The following is an 18,781-nucleotide window of genomic DNA, read 5'->3' as shown; positions in this document are numbered from 1 at the left end:
CTAACGTGAGGGCCTCCCATCAACAAACTAGGAAAAAAACCCAAAAACCTCAGTGTCAAAGCAGAAAGCAAAGGGAAACCCTAAAAATCTAGAGTTATTATTTTCTGAGAAAAGAAGGAAATTTCTGCATGATGTGAAATACGAGGAGTTTGCTATTAAATTTCACAGAGGATGAGAAGGTGCTCTCAAAAATAATAAAAAAAAAACCAAAAATTAAGAATTGGTGAAAGGTCAGAAGATAAAGTTGAAAAAACCTTCTGTAAAGCAGAACAAAAATATACAGAGATGAAAAATCAGAGCTAAAAGAAAAATCTAGAAGTTCAATCTTGGAAGTCAAAAACATGACTTTAGGAATTCTAGAGAGAGAAGGGAGGCAAGGAGTTTATCAAAGGATAATTCAAGAAAACTTCCCCAAATCCTAAGAAATGATTCTTCAGATTGAAACTGCTCACCAAATATATAGAAAGTGAATTTAAGAAGACCCACCTCAAGACCCTACATTCTGAAATGTCAGAACTCCATACATAGACCATTCTAAATGCTACCAGAGATTTAAAAAACAACAAAAAAAGTCATATACTAAGATCAGAAATCAGAATGGCATCAGACTTCTCAACAGCATCATTGTAAACTAGAGGACAATAAAATACCTATAAAATTCTTTAGAAAATTATATCCAACTTATAATCAATCAAAACCAATCTAACCCAATCAAACTATCAAGCAAGTGTATGAGAAGAATAAAGATGTTTTCAAATATGCAAGATCCCCCAAATTATATTCTCTACATACCATTTCTTAAGTAGCTTCTGGAGAATGTGCTCTATGAAAATGGTGAGAAAATGAAGAAAGATGAAGACATGGGAGCAAGGAAACAGGAGATCCAGGGAGACAAGGAAGCTCCATGTGGAACACATCCAAGAAAAAAACAATGGAATATATAGATTGCCTTACAATTTGAGCTTTATGAGAGAGGAGTTTTAAAAATTCTTTCAAAACATGGAGTGATAAAGTGATGGCAGGTACATGAAAAACGAAGGAAAGTACAGTTGACCCTTGAACAATGTGGGGGTTAGGGGGGCTGCCCGCCCTGCACAGTAAAAATCCACAGCTAATTTTTGTATTCCTGAGTAATAGCCTACTGTTGACAGGAGGTCTTACCAATAACATTAACAGTCAATTAACACATAGTTTGTATGGTATATATATTATATACTGTATTTTTACAAAAGAGTAAGCTAGAGAAGAGAAAAAGTTATTAAGAAAATCATAAAGGAGAGAAAATACATTTATAGTACTGTTTTATATTTATTGAAAAAATCTGCATTTAAGTGGACATGCACAGTTCAAATCCATGGTGTTCGAGGGTCAACTGTATTTCCTGCTAAATACATTTGGTTGCACAACTACCAAGTTGGCAAAAACTAAAATCATAATACTGAGTGTTGGTGAGAATGTGGAGTGGTGGGAACTTGCATATAATATTGATATAAGTACTTTGGAAATGATTGGTAATATAAGGTTGAAGATATTCATTAATTTTGACCCAAATTTTTCACTTCCTGTTGTATACCAAATGAAACTTGTGTATCTATGCACCAGGGAGTATGCACAAGAATGTCTATAGCAATAAGACTTATTTCAAACTGGAAACAACCCAAAAGTACATTCATGGTATCATGGATAAACAGTTTGTGGTATACCCATATCATCAAAATGGATGTGTACAATAATATAAATTTTACAGAGTTGACTAAAAGAAGTCATACACAAAAGAATATGCACTATATGACTCTATTCATATAAAATTCCAAAACAGACCAAACTAGATTGTGTTGTTTCGCAATAAGTGTAAGTAGTGGTAAAACCATTAAAAAAAAAAGAAGAAGAAGAAGGAAGTGGTAATCATAAAAGGGAGAATAGTGTTATCTCTGGGGAGAGGTGGCTAGTTGCCACCAGGAAGGGACACATAGAGAGCTTTTAGGGTTCTGGCAATGTTTTATTTTTTGATTTGAGTATTTGTCAATGATTGTTCATTTTATAATTATTCATTAAACTGTATGCAAATATTTTACAATTTAAAAGAAAACTGGGTTTTAAACAACATGACTGAACACAGATTCACCTTTTGTTCCCTCTCAAAACTTACTGACATGACTGTAGTGGAACAAAAACAACACAACTCATAAAAGATAAATAGAGTGAAAAACAAAAGAACAGGAATAAAATTTTGGAAGCTAGAAAGGAGATGAATAAGAAGATACTTAGAAAACTCCTATGTGCATCTTGAGAAACTTAACAGAAGACCATGGGGGAGGGGAAATGGAAAAAACGTTACAGAGAGGAAGGGAGGCAAACCATAAGAGACTCTCAAATAATGAGAACAAACTGAGGGTTGATGGGGGTGAGGGAGAGGGGAAAGTGGGTTATGGGCATTGAGGAGGGCACATGTTGGGATGAGCACTGGGTGTTGTATGGAAACCAATTTGATTATAGATTATATTTAAAAATAAAAATAAAAAAATAAAATTCTGAAGATTTCACCTTAAAAAAAAGAAAGAAAAAGAAAACCAAAGGAAGCTGAAATTCAAGCTGACAGAGTAGGCAGCCTGGAAGCAGGCTGATTTGTGCCTCAGAAGCCCCAAAGATCAGAAATTGGAGGTAGTAATAGTTCTTGAAGGAAATCGGATGCTGGGGAGGGAGGCTGAACCTAGAATTGGTTGAAAGTGTATATATGAAGGGACACCACTGGGTGGCTCAGTCTGCTGAGTGACGAGTCTGGAGCCTGCTTAAGATTCTTTCTCCCTCTCTGTCTGCCCCCTTTCCCCACTCACTCTGTCTCACACACAGAAAGGAAGAAAGAAAGAAAGAAAGAAAGAGAGAGAGAAGAAAGAAAGAAAGAAAGAAAGAAAGAAAGAAAGAAAGAAAGAAAGAAAGAAAGAAAGAAAGAAAGAAAAGAGAAGAAAAACTACATATGTACATTTTATCCTTACCCTGGGCAGGTGGGCAACAGCCCCTCCCTAACCCTAGCAGAAGACTGAATTTCACTCTCAGAAGAGGGTATATCAGAGAGACTCTAAAGAGAGGACACTGGATAAAACCGTAGCCTAGCTTTTATACTGAAAACTGGGGGGCTAAGGGAATGTCTACATACTTAAAAAAAGAAGACCCTCTGCATCCTTCCCTTATTCATGTCTTTCCCAAACTATTCCCCAAGAGTATAAGCCTCTATTCAATATGTCTCAGTGTATCAGGTAATCACTGTAAACTGTCTGCTCTCTAGAAGTGCTACACAGTTACTGCTCTGGGATCTCAGTTTATTATCCTCCAGGGATCTCTCCAGTCTTAATCCAGTTGATCTCTTATTACCTGAATCTCATGTTTCTTCTTTGATACATGCCTTTGTCTTGGCTGCACACACCACCTGCTAGCTTCCTGAGTGAAACTTAAGTCACCTATATACTTAACTTACTTACTTACTTACTTATTTAAATATATTAAAAATATTTTTTGTTTTGTTTCTTTACCACTCATCACTACCTGCCATTATACTCTTCAATCCTGCTGGCCTGGATAGAACTGTTTTTGATGGGGGTGAGGGAGTGTTACAAGATATAATATCTTCATTTTAACTTATGAGTCATTCTTCACATTGAGGAAGATGGATCTGAACTTCTTGGGTTAGGAAGTCACTGGGCACATTTAGTATAGGTGCCCATGTGTCATCCTTGCAGTCTTGAAAATGATGTGGGTTGTCTTAAGTTTCTCCTTTTATTTATTTATTTTTAATGTTTATTTATTTTGAGAGAGAGAGAGAGAGAGAGGAAAAAAAGGAGAGAGCAGAGGAGGGGCAGAGAGAGAGAGAGAGAGAGAGAGAATCTCAAGCAGGCTCTGTGCTGTCAGCCCAGAGCCCAATGTGGGGCTCAAACTCATGAACCGTGAGATAATGACCTGAGCCAAAATCAAGAGTCAGACACTTAACCAACTGAGCTACCCAGAGATGCCCCTTGAGTTTCTCCTTTTAAAACTCTTATGGAAGTATTCATTTTGTGCACTGTCTTTATTTTTATTGCTCATTTTTTCTTAAACATTTAATTACATGAACATTGGGTAGCATATGAATGCTGTGTGAGCACAGCCCTATGCTAGTTATTTACCTATGACAGAACTGTGTTTATTTTAATGGGATTGGTGCTGTTTTTAGAATAAATAGGAGTTAATTTGGGGGCTCTAGAGAAAAAAATGCTTTTCCCGTTGAAATTGATGCTAGTTACAATTTCAGCCTATGAGAAAATGAGCTGTATTTTTCCCTACAAGGGCCTTTATTCAGAAACAAATTATTCTCATTGGTTCGGGAACATTGTACATTACTTGGTTATTTATGTATTTTGTATCTAGGTGATTAGATTAGTTCTGTAGCACAGGGATTGTGTTATTTACAACAGTATACAGGTACATAAAGACATTCGGTAATAAACACATGATTTCATTCATATGTGGAATTTAAGAAACAAAACAGATGAACATAAGGGAAGGAAGAAAAAGAGAGAGAGAGGCAAACCATAAAAACAGACTCTTAACTATAGGGAACAAATTGAGGGTTACTGGAGGGGAAGTGGGTGGGGGGATGGGCTAAACAAGTGATGGGGATTAAGGAGGGCATTTGTTGCGATGAGCACTGGGTGTTGTATGGAAGTGATGAATCACTATATTCTACTTCTGAAACTAGTATTATACTATATGTTAACTAACTGGAATTTAAATACAAACTTGGAGGAAAAAAATTAAATAAACATGAATGAACATAAAAAATTCACTTAAAATATTTTTAATATTTCTTTATTTTGAGAGAGGGAGAGAGCACATGCAAATGGGGGCAGGGCAGAGAGAGAAAGCAAGAGAGAATCCCAAGCAGGCTTCACACTCCAGAGGAGCCTGATGCAGGGCTCAATCTCACAACCATGAGATCATGACCTAAGCTGAAATCAACAGTCAGATGCCTAACCAACTGAGCCATCCAGGTACCCAAAAATTCACTTAAATTTTGGGGCACCTGGGTGGCTTAGTCAGTTAAGCGTCCGACTTTCGCTTGGGTCATGATCTCGCGGTTCGTGGGTTCGAGCCCCGCGTCGGGCTCTGTGCTGACTGCCAGCTCAGAGCCTGGAGCCTGTTTCAGTCTGTGACTCCCTCTCTCTCTGACCCTCCCCTGCTCATGCTGTCTCTCTCTCTCTCTCTCTCTCCTAGAAATAAATAAAACATTAAAAAAAATTTTTTTTAAATTCACTTAAATTTTAAGTGAGAAAACATTTATTTTTTGTTTTGAAAAAATAGAAATATGATTAATGATTACAGTTATGTTAAAGAAATGAAAATAGCAACATGTTGGAGAAAATAAAAATGAAAATGGTCATTTTTCACAACATTCACAACAAAAGATGTCATTGTGGGTAATTTTTTTGTTTTTTGTTTATGCTAAACTTTCCATTTTCTGAAATGTTATATTGTTTTATTTAAAAAAAGAAAAAAGGAAATATGTGAAGTGAAAACACACTGAACTAGAAGTCCAGAAATCTGGATTTTAGTACTGATTGTGCTGTGTGATCTTAGGTAAATCTCTGAATCTCTCAGTGTCTCTGTTTCTTCTTTGAGAAATGAAAGGTCGTAGCTTAAAATTCTGATTGTCCTTTCTGCCGACAATAGCTACTCCTACTTCTTCCCTCTCTAGTGTCAGTTCTTTACTCTGGGCCGGAGCACAGAAATGTTTTAGAATGTCAGTAGGCCAATCTAAATAGTTAGGATTGTTTTCATTAGTAATAATTTTTATGATTTTTTTTTCTTTAAAGTGATAGATTCTGTTATGCTTGCAGTGACGGTTCCAGGTTCTGACAGTGGTAGTGTGATGTATTCTCTCAATTCTATTCACCCTAAGCTCCAGGAACACGTCAGGAAACCCCGCGTCCAGCTGGTGGTTGGCAAGAGGAATTAGCACATTCCATGGCATCAAGCTCCTGCTTTTCTGGTTTGGGTGGGGTGATGAGTTGGCCCTTCTCTGCTTTCATTACGTATGATTTTTGCTTCCCTGGAAACATGAGAGAATCTCAGGTAGCTTCCACTGTCCATCTGATGGGGGAAATCTTCAGAGCTAGAAGGCCTGCCTCAAAAACTTTGTTATAGGCTGTATTTCATTTTAAACAGAATCATTTTAAGGCACACTGGGTCATTCCATGTTTCTTAAGATGCATTTGCTAAGCACAGTGATACTTGGAGGATTCTCATCTGGTGAGCAAGCTCTCATGATGCCATGCAGCAGTGATGTGGGACCCAGTAGACTCTCGGTTTCAAATCTCTACCGATTAGAAAGAATTTCTTTAGTTCATTTGCATTTATACTTGTGACATATACAAGTCTCAATTTCATGATGAAGTGAAGGCACACCTTTGTGCCAATATATTGACCATTTCCTGAAAGTCTTTCAAATGAATGTACAGTTGTTACTGTATCATGATGACTGGGATTATAAAGTAAGTATGTCAGGAAATAACCCAGTTTGCATAATATCAGGAAATAACCCAGCTTTTGAGCACAAGATGTTTAAGACAATGCGAGACATCTGAGATTAGAAGAATCGTTTTTAGGATTAAATGAGCTAACACATGTAAAGTATTTAAAGTAGTTCCTGGCATATAGTAAGGGCTCAATAAAAACTATCTTTGGCTGTTTGGTTTTTTAAAATGGATATATGTATGTATTTAGTTAGTTTTACATTCAAATACATTTGTGGCCCCTTTTTCCTCTAGAAGGGAAGAATGTTGTTGAGGGTAGAGGTTTCTCTCCACCTCCAATCATTGGAGAAAAGTTAGAAAATACAGATAAGCAAAAATAAGACTAATTATACTCACAGTCTAACTCAGATTGTTATAAGGGGTACTCTTCCATATTCTGTATAAATAGAGGAAAGTATTTGTAAATATCATCATCAACACACAACATATATTGAGAATCTACACTCTGTAAGATCTAGGACAGAAACAGATAAAGAAGAAACGCATCACACAATCCTTGACTTCAAGGATCTTATATACTCATTGTGGAGATAGGACTTTAGAAGAAAGTGAAAAAAATCTATAATAGCAGAAAATCGTTCATAAGGATAGTTGTCCTCTCAGCAATAGAACAAGCACAGAACAACCTACTATAGCAAATGTGTCCAGAGCCTCAATGATGAGAAGGGCCATCAGCAGAGAGCAAACACTCCAAATTTCCTTTCTTGTAAAGTAGAAAAGAAGGAATGTCTCCTCACATTGCAAGAGCTCTGTTCACTGGACTGTGAATATCCCCTCTGCTCTTTTCTTTACCAAAAGGGCAGCCACCAGGAACAGGCGACGTGTTAGAACTTTCATTGGCCCATGGTTGTTTGATGCCAAAGGATAATTGGTTCCTGGGGGAAACCTGGCTTAGCATGGCTGTGAGAAATGCTCCCAGCTCAGTCCTGGCTGCTCACCAATCCTAGCAGTTGGAGGAATTTTGCTAGCCAAGTGGAAAACACCTGCACCCGTATCTAAACCCAAGTGTAAACCTAGTAGACTCTTGTCCCCTGAATTTGAAGATTGACTCAAGAATTCTGGAAGTTGTCAAAGTCTCATTAAGCTGAACCTATGGTCAATTTTACTTATTTTCCATAGCACCCTGTGTGCTTAATCTGGCAAAAGCTTTCCCCCTCAAATGCCAGCACAAGTCCCTTCACCTCCTTGAAAGGAGTAAAGAAAGGAAGGAGGTTTGAATTCCCCTATTCATTCTCAGACCAGAAAAGGGCTCAGTAGGCCTCAGAACTTCATTTCCATGCTTATTTCTAGGAAAGCTGAGTTAGATGGTGCTAGAAACATTAGCTTTGTTAACACTGATGCTTTGCAATCCTCGAAAAGGCAATGCTATTCACTGGCAATGTGTAACAGAAAGAGATTGAACAAAGTAGGGGTGCCTCAGTGGCTCAGTTGGTTAACTGTCCGACTTCAGGTCAGGTCATGATCTCACGATCTCACAATCTCATGATCTCAGGTTCAAGCCCTGCATCAGGCTCTGTGCTGACAGCTCAGAGCCTGGAGCCTGCTTTGGATTCTGTGTCTCCCTCTCTCTGCCCCTCTCCCACTCCTGTTCTGTCTGTCTGTCTGTCTGTCTCTCTCAAAAATAAATATTAAAAAAAAAAAGATTGAATAAAGGAGCAAGATGGGGAAGCCAGGCTGTATCTACTAGATTCTCCTTTGGCAAATCTCATACCATTACTGAGTTTGAAAGGTAGAAAGTCCCATCCTAAGGAACAGGTTATTTTCCAAAAGTCTATTTTTTTGTGTTTTTTTAAATACTTTATTTATTTTTGAGACAGAGGATGAGTGGGGGAGAGAGAGAGAGAGAGAGAAAATCTGGAACAGGCTCCAGGCTCTGAGCTATTAGCACAGAACCCTGCATGGGGCTCAAACCCAAGAACTGGAAGATCATGACCTGAGCCAAAATCAGATGCTTAACCGACTGAGCCACCCAGGTGCCCCTTTGTTGTATTTTTTTAAATTAAAGTATAGTTGACACACAATATGACATCAGTTTCAACATAGTAATTCAACAAGTTGATACTTTATGCTATGCTCACAAGTGTGGATGCCGTCTGTCACCATACAACCCTATCATAATACAATTGACTATATTCCCTATGAGCCGCCTTTTATCCCTATGACTTATTCATTTCATAACTGGAAGCTTGTAAATCCCACTCCCCTTCACCTGTTTCACCCATCCTCCCACCCCCTTCCCTCTGGCAGCCATCAATTTGTTCCCTATATTTATGGGTTTGTTTCTTCTTTTTGTTTGTTTTATTTTTTAGGTTCCATGTAACAATGATATCATATGGTATTAGTTGTTCTCTGACTTATTTTACTTAGTATAATACCCTCTAGGTGCATCTACCCTGTCACAAATGGCAAAATTTCATTCCTTTTTGTGGGTGAATAATATTCCTCTCTCTCTCCCTTGCGCACGCGCTCTCTCTCTCTCTCTATATATATATACCTATACACATTATATCTAGCCATCTACAATGTATTGATAGACTTAAAGTGTTATTTATTTACAAAACTTGTTTGGAACTAAGAATATATTCCACACCCTGCCCTGAAACAATCCTCTCCTTTTGTTTTATTATTTTTAAATTTTGGAATTAGTTTTATTTGGGAGGGGTCCCTGATTTTATTAAAATTTTAATTTAATTAAAGTTTTAATAAATTGTAGTTAACTTAATACAGGTATATGGTTAAAAACAAAAGCCAAATGGGACTACAAGGCTTATAACCAAAACACTGATACCCTCCTCCCAGAAGTCCTCATTCCTGAAAAATTATTTCCTATTCTTTTAGCTCTTTCTTCTAGTATTGACCCCCAGGTTTCTAAGTAGCCATATACTATAGCTATTTCTTGATATTTTAAGGCCTGGGTATGTTCTATTACCTTCCTACTGGGGAATCTGAGGATTTAGTGTCCTTATCAGGTCCCTCCTTTCTCCATCTTTCCATACACATACAACGCTTCCCACCCCCAGTTTTCCCGATAGATAAACACTATAATTTTTTGTTAGAGAAAATTCAGCATATATTTTATTATAACTATATAATTATTTATAGCCAAGACACATAGTGCATTAAGAAGAAATTGACTTTCTTATGTAAATTTTGCTTTTCCTAGAATAATTGCTTCTTTCTCTTTTCTTTTTCATTTGTTTATTTTCTTGGAACCTTTTAGCAATTCTTTTATCTTTAATGTCCCAATTACCCTCTGTCCTCAGGCAAGATTTAGATTTGCAAGACTCAGATTCGCAAAAGAAGTGATGATCTTCAACTTTTTCTAACTTTTAGGAATCTCACTTTGTACTCTGTGAGATACAATTCTTGAGAAAAATAATTGGCTAATCAAAAAAAGTCTAAGGTTTTAAAAAACACTTTCTATTGACAGAACAAGAAAAGATTTGTTATTATTGCCTTTCCTCCTTTCTGGCAAAATTCTTCTATTGATTTCCTTCTGTAGAAAAGGAACTTTTCACTTTAAAAAATAAAACTGGAAACTACCTGAAAGCACAAAGAAATATAATTCAAAGGAATCCATGTTGAGTACAGAAGGCATATTGTGTCAGGAAAACACTGACTATATAAAAGGCATTATTAAAATACTTAAAAGGATACAAAATACCTGAAGGTACGCCTCATACATCACAGCACCAGCCCTCTCATTTCTGTAAGTCTTTTGTGTGCTGGTGGTGTTTTTTTACTGCTTGGGTTATGTAATGACAAGTTGCTAATACTAGGTAATGGTTAAATAAACAAAGCATGAGGTACTAGGGTGCTCCCTTACAAATTCTTGTGCCTCTCCACCACTGAAATCAGAGGACACAAAGTTGAGACCAGGAACTAGTCAAAGTTAAAGTCAATCTTCAGTGGGGAATTCCCCATTTCATTTATTGTCGTACTAGTACAACTTTTCTATTTGTTTTATTCATTATTTCCTACAATATTCTGACAAAACCAGTTGAGTTGCCAAAATTCATTGCTTTGTATACAGTAAATATGTATAGCTTTATACATGTTAATCATACCTCAGTAAAGTGGTTTTTAAAAAAAAACAGTCAATCTGACTCATTAAATAAGCTTAGGTTGACTTCAGAGCAATTACAAGGAACTGTTTATTAATTTAAGAAACTGGTCAAGGTGTAATAAACAACATACACTAATGAAATACACATATTTTTTGTGATTTGTTACCTGCTACTTGCTTTTCTTGGCTATAATGTTATGAAGTCTGATAATAACAGGTGATCCCTTTTTTAAAAAAAAAATCTTATAATTTAGATGTATATTCTCATTCTGTAATGCCACTGTTGTATAAAACAGTTTTAAAAATCCTTTTCTTTGAATTATGTTCAACACCTGGGTAGGGAGAACAGATAAATTACAAGGTTCCCAGTTAAATATGAATTCAGTTTAGTATAAGCATGGAACATACTTACATTAAAAAGTATTTATTTATCTGAAATTCAAATTTAACCAGGCATCCTGTATTTTTACTTCCTAACTCTGACAAGCCTACATCAAGGGCACTGCTATGTAAACAACTGATGACAGTCTTCCATGAAAGGTAATCGTGATTTCAGACACGGTCTAAAGTCTTTCAAAGTGAAGTGATGCCAAGCAGGGTAATGCCACTTTTGGTTTAAAATAACATTAAAAAGTAAGCAGACAAGTTTTCTAATTAGGCCTTGTAAACTGCCTCTATGCTTAGAGTTTTCCAAAATGGCTTTAATCAATGGCAGTCTTTGAAAAAGTACTATGCCTTCCAAAATAATCAATGAGAAAGCCAGATTCTGAGCCGAAGCTAACAAAAGAGAGCCACATGTCTGTATAAGGTATCAAATGTTTATGCCAGATTAAAGATTTCCATTCAACTACTAAACCTCTTCTATATTTGGTTCTATATTTGGCTTAGTTTTATCATTTGCATATAACTCTATAAAGTCTTTTGCTGTTCTTTGGAAAGGAGTATATAAGAAAGATTTCTCTAGAGAGATACAAATGAGTTTACTCCCTGATAAATTAACTTTCTCCTTGAAAAACTGTGATCTTTTTCTTTTTTTTTTCCGAGAAAGCTCTGGGTTGGGGTGCCTGGGCTCAGGTCATGATATCATGGCTCCTAACTTTAAGCCCTACATTAGGCTATAGAATTCTCTGTCTCTCCCTCTCTCTGCCCCTTCCCTGCTCAAGTTTGCTCTCTCTCTCTCTCAAAATAAGTAAACTTAAAGAAAATTTTTTAAAGCCCACGGTTTATTGAAATAGGGAGATTTCAGCAGAAAGCTTCAGCTCAGCAGAATAATGAAGGCTGTTGGCAAGCAAAACAAAACAAAATCACTGACCCTGTTCTCTATATAGTCTTTTCCTGCTTTCTTTTTTTTCTGATATCTTTTTTACTATTGAAGCATAATTTACAATTTTATATTAGTTTTTTTTAATATATTTTTATTTATTTCTAGGGGAGAGAGAGAGAGAGAGCATGAGCAGGGGAGGGTAAGAGAGAGAGGGAGATACAGACTCTGAAACAGGCTCCAGGCTCTGAGCTGGCAGTCAGCACAGAGGCCGACGCGGGGCTCGAACCCACGAACCGCGAGATCATGACCTAAGCGAAAGTCGGATGCTTAACCGACTAAGCCACCCAGGCGCCCCCAATTTTATATTAGTTTCAAGTGTACAATATAATGACTCAACAATTGTATACACTCTGCTCTGTGCTCATCAAGATAGCGTACCCTTAGGAGTTCCAGGGTGGCTTAGTCAGTTAAGCATCTGGCTTCGGCTCAGGTCATGATCTTGTGGTTCATGGGTTCGAGCCCCGCGATGGGCTCTGTGTTGATAGCTAGCTCAGAGCCTGGAGCCTGTTTCAGATTCTGTATCTTTCTCTCTCTCTGACCCTCCCCTGCTCACGCTGTCTCTCTCTCTCTTTGTCTTTCAGAAATAAAACAGTTTAAAAAATTAAAAAAAAAAAAGATAGTGTACTCTTAATCCCCTTGATCTATTTCACCCACCCACCTCCTTTGTGGCAGCCACCAGTTTGTTTTCTGTATTTTAGAGCCTGGTTTTATTTATTTATTTTTTAATGTTTTATTTATTTCTAGGAGAGAGAGAGAGACAGCGTGAGCAGGGGAGGGTCAGAGAGAGAGGGAGTCACAGACTCTGAAACAGGCTCCAGGCTCTGAGCTGGCAGTCAGCACAGAACCCGACNACAGACTCTGAAACAGGCTCCAGGCTCTGAGCTGGCAGTCAGCACAGAACCCGACGCGGGGCTCGAACCCACGAACCGCGAGATCATGACCCAAGCGAAAGTCGGACGCTTAACTGACTAAGCCACCCAGGCGCCCCTAGAGCCTGGTTTTATATTTGTTTTTTTCTTTATTTCTTTTGCTTTTTATTTATTTTTATTTTTCTTAATTCAAAATGTGTGAAATAATATAGAATTTATTTTTCTCTGATTTATTTCACTTAGCATTATGCCCTCTAGATCTATCCATGTCGTTGCAAAGGGTTTCATGCCTTTCCCCCCTCCCCAAGATTTCATACTTTTTTATGGCTGAGTAATATTGCATTCTATATATATACATATATATATACACGTGTGTGTGTGTGTGTGTGCATATATATATATATATACCACATCTCCTTTTCTGTTCATCCACGGATGGACACTTGAGTTGCTTCCATATCTTGACTATTGTAAATGATGTTGAAATAAACATAAGGGTGCATAAATCTTTTCAAAATAGTGTTTTTTATTATCTTTGGGTTAATGTCCAGTATGGAATTACTGGATTGTATGATAATTCTACTTTTACTTTTTTGATGAACCTCCATACTGTTTTGCACAGTGGCTGCACCAATTTACATTCCCACCAATAGTGCATGACAGTTCCTTTTTTTCCACATCCTCACCAACACTTATTTCTTGATTTTTGATAGTAGTTATTCTGACAGGTGTAACGTGATATCTCATTGTGGTTTTGCATTTCCATAATGATTAGTGATGTTGAGTGTCTTTTCATGTGTCTGTTAGAATAGAGAAAGAAGACTTCTAGATCTACTGTTGAGTAGCTTAGAGCAAAGGAGTTTATTTCACCCAAACAGAAAGATAAAAAAGTAAAACCCTATTGGTTTATGACCAAAATAGCATGTCTAGACAGGCTAATGCTGGTACACATTTCCAAATTCACAGGCAATTTTCAGCTTATGAATAGGCAATGTTCCAAAAACTCATTTGTAAGCATTCATTAAATGACAACTGCTATTATTATCAGAGGCACACATGACCTATGATAAATGTGAAACAATCTGAAGATATAGTTAGTAGCAGTTTTCTCTGTCATAGAGAAAGCATGTGTATGTGCTGGAAGGTCTGAATTAACAGCCTAAAGACCTTGGCACTAGGTTCTATGCATTGGGACTCATTAATAGTGTGACTTACCTGAAGTCCCAGTATCTCTGTGGAAGCCTGTGCTTTGAGTCCTATCTCTCTTCCATCTATTGAAAATCTATTAAGACCAGGAGCTGGAGGGGCGCCTGGGTGGCTTAGCCGGTTAAGCGTCCGACTTTTGCTTAGGTCATGATCTCGCGGTTTGTGGGTTTGAGCCCTGCGTCGGGCTCTGTGCTGACTGCCAGCTCAGAGCCTGGAGCCTGTTTCAGAGTCTGTATCTCCCTCTCTCTCTGACCCTCCCCTGTTCACGCTGTCTCTCTTTATCCTAGAAATAAATAAAAATATTAAAAAAAAAAAAAAAAGACCAGGAGCTGGGGAAATAATGGTAGCAGGGAGAGAGGAAGAAGAGCAAAGCATTGCAAAAATCCAGCGTCTCCATTCCCATCATAGTCCGAGTGAATGTGGTCCCTGAGGAAGATGCTGAGTTCTCACACAGAAATATATGAAAACTGGTAGAGTGAGGTCACTCTTTGGAGAACTGTCATGAGCATCGGCTGTTGTGCCTGTTCAGCATCACCTTCTCACTCTTTGGGGAACAGTAGTTTGGTTTTCTTAGGTATCTTCTCTCCCACACTCTCAGTCCATGCAGTTCAGGTAAGCTGACCACAAGGCACCAGGGGTGAACAAATGAGTGACTCAGGCCTAACAAATAAGAGTGATTGTTTTATGACTAAAACAGTGATTGGTTCACGGACAGGCATGTGAGTACATGACCCAATTTGGATCAATGAGAATCAGCCCTGGGACTTTTGCCAGAACAATTACAAAAGAGACATTTATTTTAGGGCTTGTAAAATAGTAGGATGTAGAGCCAGGCTGAGAATTAAACTCTCCTGGGACAGGTTTGAAGCAACATTTGAATAGCAAATCCCAGTGTTGTACAAACTATTGCTAGGAATCAATGAATGCCCTAGGTACTTCAACTTTTTCCCACTTGGGGTAGTTTCCAGTGTCTTTTGGACTTCTGATAGGCTGAGGATAACCTTCCTCTCCCCTGTTGTTATAGAACTTGATTACTGTTCCTGTATCTACTCTCTACTACCCAACCTCCTCTTTAATATTTTTTTCCAGATGGCCACTGTGTCTTCATACTTTAGAATTCCTGACAACCTGCCTTGATATGCCAGTGTCCAAAGAATGTATGTACAGAACAAACTTAATGTAGCAAAGTGCCATTATTAAAGAAAGAACTTTCCCAGAAAACTCCCTAAAATGGAATGAGATGCTTCATAAAGTTCCATGTCACTGGAGATATTCTGTATCACTAAGACTCGTCAAGGTGAATAAAGACAAAGCAAAGCAAGGCAAAGTCAAACAACAACCTAATTGAAAAGCCCATGCTCCTTCCATCATGCAAGCTACGTTATTTTTCCAGTATCTCTGGTATAGGTAGAATTGCAATGGTGTTTTGGCTTTCCTATGTCTCTCACCCCCCTTCAATGATCAGGGGTGTGCATTTTCAAGATGAATACCTAGCATGTGATCACAGAACAATGTGGACTAAATTACACATACAAGGATTAATCTAACATCCTGCCTAATTCAAAACATAATATCATAGAATCACGGTTTCTCTATTGGTAAAATTGGTAATAAACAATCTGACTCCATTTTTTGAAGCTTGACTAATAGCTTTTAAGCCTCACCCCCTCTTCCCCTCTGCCCTACATCTGGGACAACTGGTAACAAAGGCGAGATACTCCCTCTTTTGATGTTGATGGGAAATTCAAAATTCCCTAAACCCTCACCTTGGTCCAACCCCCTAACCACCAAAACAAAAACAACAACAACAACAAAAACCCAAAACACCCAAGCCAGTCTCATTCTTCTGGTCTCTCTCAAGTCGTTTTTAAAATCTCCTTGGAAGCAGCCCTGATTTCCCCCCAGAAAGCCTCATTATGTGAGTAATAAACATTTTTCATATACTCTTGGTATATATGTGCCATCATTAGTCTTAACATGCAAACCTGATTTGGGGTGGAGGTCCCTCCTGTTTCTTAGGAGTGGTAACAACATTGGGAATAATACTAAGTATCTTCAAGGATTATTATGAGAATAAGAATGTAATAACGTATAGTCCTTACAATCACATAGTAAGTGCTCATAAGTTTGTGATAAATTTGAAATGAGTTATTATAAAGCAATTTAGAAAAGAGTCTAGGACATGTAAGTGCTTTCTAAGTGTTTGATAAAGAATTATTATTTCTGCTAGTGTGTAATCTATACCTTAATTTTTGCACATGAAAGGAAATCCATAATTGGTATCTAAAATTGCATCTAGAAAGCATTTAATTACAACATGGTATGTGCCAATGCACTTATAAGCCCATTTAAGAAAAACAAAATTTCTGATTCCTAGATGTCATATTTATGAGGTCAGATATAGATACATATTGATAAGAATGTGCATTTTATGTTCTTTCCTAGTAAGAAACTGGAGAATATGCAGGGTGGTTGGCAATGTCAGCACTGGAAGAGTTCTAGTCCATTCAGGAATGGAGACCTCCCCCAAGATTCTGATGATGATAAACCAATGAAGTTGGAATAAGGTTCAACTAACCCTACTGGAGGAAGAATTCAGTGACAGAGATTCACACACACACACACACACACACACACACACACACACCCCTAACAAACTCTCTATGAAACTTAAGAGGAGAAGGGATCTAATTTATTTATTTTAAAGCTCCCAAAATTTCCAGAGGTAACAGAACTGAGGGCAGCCTCAGAAGAAGACTTGCTAGAGACCAACCATGGCAATTTGGGCATGATTCCAATTTGTACTTTCTTTCAAGCAAGTTAAATATGCATTTAATGCAATTTCACTATTAGCACATAGTTTCTGCTAATCTATAATCCTTTATCAAATGAATTTCTGCATCCCTTCACTCAAAGCATCTGTGAACTGAAGGGAGAGATGAGAGACATGTGTTGTATCAAGAAAAACTACCAAAACCTGTCTGGAGAATGCATTGACAGCTACAGATAATACCTTGGAATACCTCTAGGAAGAAGAACGCTTAAGTCCAGAAATATCATCAGGATTGTGAGCCAATGTTTGGAACAGGTCCGTCAAACCATTCCAATTAGATCATCTCAATTCTGAATCCTGACCCGAAATAGTTAAGACATGTAGAGACAGGTAAAACCTGAGATGCCAATTCACTTTCCTAATGTTGTTATGCCTGGATCGCGATCTCCCCAAAATCCCAAGACCACCAAGGAGTCTGAGTCACGTATGCAAAAGCGAAGGGTTTTATTACGGGCTTAAGCTCAGACTCCCAGACTTCACCAGCGTATGGATCTGTGCTGAGAGCCTCAAACAAGGGCAGAGTAGGGTTTTTATGGGGTTTGAGACGGGGGAGTTACAGAAGTTGTGACATGGGAACAGTGATCCAGTCATAATTATTCAACATCATTGACAGCGGGTTTGACCATACACATTGTCTAAAGTATTCGTTACTTTTGGCGGGATCCAATTACAACATTTAGAGTACCTTTAAATTCAACTAATCACAGAGCGAGCCTAGGGTCTTGTTCGCGACTAACAGGTTAACTTTAACATATCTCCAGGCCTCTCCCTTAACAATGTGGAGGGTGGTCGCTGGCCTTTCTGGATTGGGTGTTGCAAGGGTGGTTACTCCTGCCTTGGGCAATGTGTAACTACCTGGTAGTTTCGGGAAAGCCGAAACTCAGGCCTTCTAGTTTAGAGGGGAAACTTAAAGCCTGTCATGGAGTCAGTTTGGTTTAGATGTTTAGACTTGTGGCCTTACAATGTGACCCCACTTTATCTCTCTACCCATTCAACTTTCCAGTATGTATGCTTCATCTCCAACTGCTCTTCAATGCCCAAATTTTATCATAAGAAGACAGGGGAGTTCTGTTTTACAGATAATGAAAATAAGTTCAATGTTACCATTTTAATTAAAAAGTTATTTTCATCAAACCCACAGATGAATTCAATCTACACTACTGAAGACATCTTCATGTTCAAAGGACTATAATAACAAATTAATTAGCCCTGCAGTTACCACACGGTAGTTAAGTATAAAATCAATTACTTGACCTGGAAATTATGGGATGGTCTTTTACTGAGACCAAGGTAATTACGATTTTAAATGACATGAGCTTTAGTGAAGATTAGGTAAATAGATAGACATGTGCATATGACATGTGTACATGTTCATATCATTCAGCACATGGAGCACCTACTATAGACAAGACAGTGTGTTAGTTGCTGTGGTACATGTATAGATAGGTAAAGATGTGGCCTTGGCCTCACAGACCTTAGTCTAGTCTGAGTTCCTCCAAAGACAACATATATAAACTTTCAGACATAGAGAAAGTACTAAATAAATGTCAGTTCTTTTGCCTCCTCTTCCCCTTCCACATTCTCCTCCTCAATGCAAAGTGAAAAAGCCCTCATCAATTCCTTTTACATAAAATGAAAAGGAAAAAAAATACATAAAAATAAAAATAAAATGAAAAGGAATACACCGCAGGAGCCCCTTGGCCCTTCTAATAATGCAAATGACTTAACAACATACACAAAAGATTTAACTAGGGGGAGGGGCACTGGGTGGCTCAGTTGGTTATGCATCCAACTTCAGCTCAGGTCATGATCTCACAGTTTGTGAGTTCTGGCCCCACATCTAGCTCCACATTGACGGTGTGGGGCCTGCTGAGGAGTCTTTCTCTCTCCGTCTCTCTATCTCTCTCTGCCCCTCCCCCA

The sequence above is a fragment of the Hyaena hyaena genome, unplaced genomic scaffold (assembly GCF_003009895.1).
Source record: "Hyaena hyaena isolate Hyena2069 unplaced genomic scaffold, ASM300989v1 scaffold_261, whole genome shotgun sequence".
Classification (NCBI taxonomy): domain Eukaryota; kingdom Metazoa; phylum Chordata; class Mammalia; order Carnivora; family Hyaenidae; genus Hyaena; species Hyaena hyaena.
Note: the sequence above shows the minus strand (reverse complement) of the source record.